Here is a 7,500-nt window from a genome sequence, read left to right as displayed (position 1 = left end):
ATATATATATATATATATATATATATATATATATATATATATATATATATATATATATATATATATATATATATATATATATGTATGTATATATATATATATATATATATATATATATATATATATATATATATATATATATATATAATACATACATACATATATTTATATATATATATATATATATATATATATATATATATATATATATATATATTAATATATATATATATATATATATATATATATATATAATATATATATACATAAACATATACATATATACACATGCACATATCTATGCATGTTTATAAATTCATATATGTATATTTATATATATATATATATATATATATATATATATATATATATATATATATATATATATATATATATATATATATATATATATATATATGTATATAAAATTATATATATATATATATATATATATATATATATATATATATATATATATATATATATATATATACATATATATATACATATATATATGTTTTTGTATGTGTTTGTATGTGAGTGTGTGTGTGTGTGTATGTGTGTGTGTGCACATACATCTTTATAACCATCCATCTATCTATCTCTGTATTCATACATATATCAATATATCGATAGATATGTATATCTTATATAACAATGTAATTTCATAGTTTACCAATTCATATAAGCTTTTGCACTTCAAACAGTGGTAATAATGATCATGATAATAATAATAGTAATAATAATGATAATAATGATAATAATGATAAAAAAAGGACAGGAAACAAATTATACTGTGTACTCTTGTATGTACATAAACACACATTTATTTAGGTAGTGAGATAGAAAGATACAGCATATATGTTAATATACATACATACAGAGTCTTAAAATCTTAAAATAACAGAAAATCGCATATAACTCGGCCTGCATTTGTCATTGTTTCTCAAGCAACCATAGACACCTTCAACTACAGACAACTGAAGAATGTCTGTCTGTCTTCTATCTCTATATCTTTCTTTCTCTCTCTCTCTCTATTTCTCTCATTCTCTCTCTATCTCTCTCATTCTCTCTCTCTCTCACTCACTCACTTAAGATTACGGAAAATCGCATATAACTCGGCCTACATTTGTTTCTCAAGCAACCATGGACACCTTCAATTACAGGCAACTGAAGAATACCCAGCACTTCTCATTAACTCTCCTTGGGTCATTGTTAGAGATTTGTAGCGGTTTCTAGTCGGTCTCAAGGTCGGCCTTCCTCTTAATTACCCCGAGTTACTTCCTGCCATCTATAAATGATAATGATTTAACTTTCGTTTTGTGATTTGATTAATGATTATTTGCTGTGATATTGTGCATTTTGTTTTTTAAATGACTAGTTTAATGTTGTTGTTTAGCCGTACGTTTTGTGAATGATTTTGCTTTTTTCTTGTTTTTATTTCCTTATTAGGGATCTGCATCCGTCGAGGCCGGGCAAATGAAGTGCGTTTTATAACGTTGCAGAATACCTGTGTTTGTTGCTGCTTTATTAGATACGGGCGTTCGCAGTGGGAACAGTAGAAGACCTCATTACCTTACTCCATTATTGTGAAATTTATGCCTTGCAATAAATGATGAACTCTCTTTCAATAAGCCAGAAACAAAAGTAATCCTAATATCTAGAACTTTATTATCCACATACACGAATAGAATGGACAGATATCCAAATATACGAATAGAAAGGGCAGATATCCACACACACGAATAGAATGGGCAGATATCCACATACACGAATAGAATGGGCAGATATCCACATACACGAATAGAAAGGGCAGATATCCACATACACGAATAGAATGGACAGATATCCACACACACGAATAGAAAGGGCAGATATCCACACACACGAATAGAATGGGCAGATATCCACATACACGAATAGAAAGGGCAGATATCCACACACACGAATAGAATGGGCAGATATCCACATACACGAATAGAACGGGCAGATATCCACACACACGAATAGAATGGGCAGATATCCACATACACGAATAGAACGGGCAGATATCCACACACACGAATAGAATGGGCAGATATCCACATACACGAATAGAACGGGCAGATATCCACATACACGAATAGAATGGGCAGATATCCACATACACGGGTAAAACGGGAAGAATATAATCTTTCTCCGTTCCACCTCTGACTATAATTCAACCAATTAAAAATTCTAAACCTTGCCCAGTGACTTGAGGTTGAGAATCACTGCATAATACCCTTAACTAACATTGAATCTGCATAATGCTTATAGACAAAGCCAATCGCAAATTCATGGGCAATCTTGTGGCCACCCCTAGGCGCTGTCCGTGGCACCCGGCACCCAGGCTATTGTATAGTGGAAATTAGTTGTAGTCGTACATATATATCTACTATATCATGTACGTGATCATGTCCGCCTGACGTCGCTTAGAGTCACAGCTCACTAGGAGCCTGTGGGGCGTAGTTCCTTAAGGAATTGCAATAAATATGTTGAGTTGAATTTAATGTCACTGCCACCTACATGGGTGATATTGTAGGAAGGTCTTCTCTATTAATGTCAGGTTAGGTTCTGATGGTTAGTTGCGATAGTCAGATCGTTTTTGTATTATCATTTTTAGTTGCCTGTGGACACATATACATACACACACACACATACATACATATACAATATATATATATATATATATATATATATATATATATATATATATATATATATATATATACATATATACATATATATATATATATATATATATATATATATATATATATATATATACATATATATACATATACATATATATACATATACACACACACACACACACACACACACACACACACACATATATATATATATATATATATATATATATATATATATATATATATATATATATATATATATATACATATATACGTACATATATATACATATATACATTATATATATATATATATATATATATATATATATATATATATATATATATATATATATATATATACGTACATATATATACATATATACATTATATATATATACATATATATATATATATATATATATATATATATATATATATATATATATATATATATATATATATATGTATGTATTAAGTGTCAGTAATGAAATAGAGAGAACAATAATGACAGCATTCATAAAATTGCATTTGTTACAACTACTACTATTACTACTGTGCTTTTATTGCCACTACTAGCAATGGAAGAAAATAATGACACTGGAACTCATGCTTCCTCTTCTACGCCGTTAAAGAACAGTTTACAAAAGTGGGTGTACTTCATCGCTGGAGGCAGTTACCGGTAACAAGAAATTCGTTACCAGGAGCACCAGTCCCTGGATAGTCAAGGGCGCTAAAGCTCGTAAAAGCTACATTCGAGACAGTTCCCCTCCTCAGATTTAGCTTTAGTGAAATCACATAGGCATAAAAAAAAAAAAAAAAAAAAAATCATGGTGTATATTTCGCTGTTATTAGTGTTATACTGTTTCTTGCACTATCAAATTTCCCACGATTCACCATACACTCTGTCCCTACTGCAGAGGGACTTCCAAAAAATGTTAATTTCCTAATATCATGTGATTCTAGATATGTAAAGTACCGTGATTACCTTAATTATGTTCTGATTTATTTTTCTCCTGATGATCTTCAAACTGTTGATTGCCAATTCTATATATTACGAATTGTAAATTAAATAAAGGTAAATTACTTGTAAGTTCGTATAATACCAAGATGGACAGAAACCTTTATTCTTCCTTTATAATACTAACGCTTCCGTAGACAATAAAGGATAATAATAAAAAAAGAGATATCAGATTTTCATCGTCTTTGTCGGATCGTATCCAGTTCACCCACTCGATACGTTTTGTATGCGCAGATACAGCAGGAAGTATTTATAATATGTATATAAAAGAATATAACCTAGACGCGAAGACCAGTTTTGGAAATGCTAGTCATGCTATACCAAAAGAGTCCGCTTTAATAGTTTGTTGTTCGCCGTTTTTAAAATATGTTTGATGGTGCATTCAATTATAGTTTATACGTACGTGTGTGAATGAATGTGGAAACAACCCTCCACTCAAACAATAATTGGAATATGTCTTTTTACCTAGGAATACAAATCTCATTCACACACACACACACACACAAACACACGCGCAAACACACACACACACACACACACACACACACACACACACACACACACACACACACACACACACACACACACACACACACACGGACACACACACAAACACACTTTAAAAAAGTCATGTACGCACATGATGAAAGTTTAAGTACACGCTCCTTCCACAGGATCGTTAAAAAGTCAAAAGCCATTAAAAACAAAGCCATCTTTGGAAATACGAATAGTTCCAATAATCCGTTGTCATGCAGTGGGTTGAGTTAGTTGCTTCGTTTTATGTTATTTCATGTTATCTAGTTAATAATCTATATCATGATGTTGGAGTATAGGCAATGATACAAAAATAGGTAATTGGTTGATGTGTAAATTTTATAGAACGGGCTTCATTGAGAGAAAAAAAAAGTGTAGAAAAGAATTTTGTTCAATCTTTTCATACTTTATATATACAAAAAAATCAAAGTAGTTCCGCACCAAGATACTATGACATCAATCATGTATCAACGTTGCACAATGATTCAGCAAAGCCAAGTATGTTTTTTTCTTTTCTTTTCTTTTTTTTCCAATTGGGTGATCGCATGACAAATGCAGATAAGTTAACTGGAATTAAGATTTTGAACTGAACAGATGGAAAGTCAGTCAGTTTAGATATTGCTGGAATATCTGCACGTTAATTAGATATTTGCAGTATTTCCTTTATATTCAAATTAATATGTTCGCCGATGGACAAAAGTTCTTTTATGCTCGTAAATCCTTTTTGAGATTTGATGTTAATGATAAGCACATTCGTACTGATAATTATTATATCGCTAATGGTGAAGATGATGATTATGATAATGAAATATAATAATGATATATATACAAATGTTTCTCTCTACCACAAAACGCGCTGTACTAAATGTCAGTGTTTTTTTTTTTTTTTTTTTTTTTTTTTCCCTAATATGCCAGAAAAAAAACTTCGGTCAACTCTAGTTCCGCGTTACTATTTCTTACACTGCTACTGTTACTAATTAATGCCACTACGATTACTATATATATGTGTGTGTGTGTGAGAGAGAGAAATTGAGCGATTTAAAAAATCATTATTCATATATTATATATATATATATATATAATATATATATATATATATATATATATATATATATATATATATGTATACGTATAAATATATATATATATATATATATATATATATATATATATATATATATATGTATGTATGTATGTATATTCATATATATATATATATATATATATATATATATATATATATATATATTTATATATATATATATATATATATATATATAATATTTATATATATATATATATATATATATATTATATACGTTATATATATATATATATATATATATATATATATATATAATCAAGCCCTCAAGTCTATGAAAAAGAAACTATATATGTATGTATGTATGTATGTATATATATATATATATATATATATATATATATATATAAGTCTATGAAAAAGAAACTAAAAAAGAACAAAAACAAAAACAAAAAAAATCAAGTGATCTCCACCAACGCCCAAGTAGACAGTTTCGAAATACACATTTCACCGACAAATATTTAGATTAATGAATTTGCCAGTTGACTTTTTTTTTTTTTTTTTTTTTTACCACGATTCATGAATCTACGACTTCATTTGATCCTAAATCCATACACTACTCTGGCTCACCATTTCAATCTAATCAACTGATTCCTGTGCTATGGTTAATCCTACAATCTTTGAATCACCATCCGATTCCAGCAACAATTTTCGGCCTAATCCTTCTGATACTAACCAATAAACCAATAAAATAACCAAACCAACACCAAAGACAAAATCTTTTCCTTCATTCAACGTAGGCAATAAATTATGTGAATAACACGTAATTCCAGGAAACAAGTTCTTATAGAAACGGCAAATCGGGTACATAGCCTGTCCCGCCTCGGTGCACCTAGCGAGGACTAACCAAGGTAAAATGCTGTCCCTTTGGAGGAAAAAAATCATATTTACTATAATATCAATATATTATTTAACGATAACCAGGACTTCTTGTATCTATGAGCCTCCCAGTGGAAACATGACATAGCAAGAATACCCGTTTTTGGATGACTTGTACTCTGTCATAAATGCCATTATGCAGAAAGAGCGTTTTAGATCATGATCACGTATGTGTGGGATACTTGGGTGATATTTGCAATAAATTATGTGCAATATTTACGCTATATGATTAATTCTATTTGTGTTCTTAGATAAAGCAAACTAAATGGTAAGCATTCCATCATGGTTCACGAATACTTTTAACATTTTAACATTTTAAACATTTTCCAACAAATGCTGATGGGCAGTGTAAGGCGGAACACCTAGACTGCATATGATCAATTGCACACTCGTTTAGACTCGAAACGACTGCTGTTCAGATGATAACTTGGCTAGACTGGGCAGCTAGAGAAACTAGGTTGTACCAGATGACTTTGAATGAACCTCCTTGACGACAGAAACATTTGATTTCAAATAAGATCAGCATTCAGACTAGGAAGTTAAATTTCCCTTATCAGTATCACCAATTGTATTTTGTAGTCACACAAGAATCGCCTAAGAATTTAGCCTCTATGAAACTAGTGACCTATATATAGCTTTATATTATTGACAAAACCTGGGCATTTCCGTCACTCTTCCCTGCATGACAGCCATTGCTAACAAAACCTTTAAATCTTACAATAACTACCTCACAGAAACAAGCATACGGTAAAGGTCTTGCTTACTTATTCTTTATTGCTTTTCGAAGCTAACAAATCACTTCCACGATACGTTTCGTTGAATCAATGATAAAGTAATACATATATGGCGCAGTTGCGTGCGAAGTCCATTGTAGAATATGTTTGATAGCCTGTGTTATTCACACTACAAAGAAAAGGGCAAGAAAAAGAAGTTTTCATGTCCTGTTTCTCTCACGGATCTGTGCGTATGATCTTAAAACATGGTTGTTTTATACGGGGTACATCTACTCATAAATCAAGATATTGATAAGGAGAGAGAGGGAATTCTTTACTTACATATTAGTTATATTTTGTATTTTTTTCAGCAAAAACTCTTTTAGGACAGGGATGGCGATGCTGGGCGTGGTGGCTCTCGGCCTTGCCCTACTGGTACTAGCAAATTGTGCACCGTCACTGTTTTGTACTAAAGGAAAACAACTTTCTATGTTATATATATATATATATATATATATATATATATATATATATATATATATATATATATGTGTGTGTGTGTGTGTGTGTGTGTGTG

This window comes from Penaeus japonicus, unplaced genomic scaffold (genome assembly GCF_977035675.1).
Source record: "Penaeus japonicus unplaced genomic scaffold, GWHDUDI00000001_assembly GWHDUDI00000030, whole genome shotgun sequence".
Classification (NCBI taxonomy): domain Eukaryota; kingdom Metazoa; phylum Arthropoda; class Malacostraca; order Decapoda; family Penaeidae; genus Penaeus; species Penaeus japonicus.
This window is presented reverse-complemented; position numbering follows the sequence as displayed.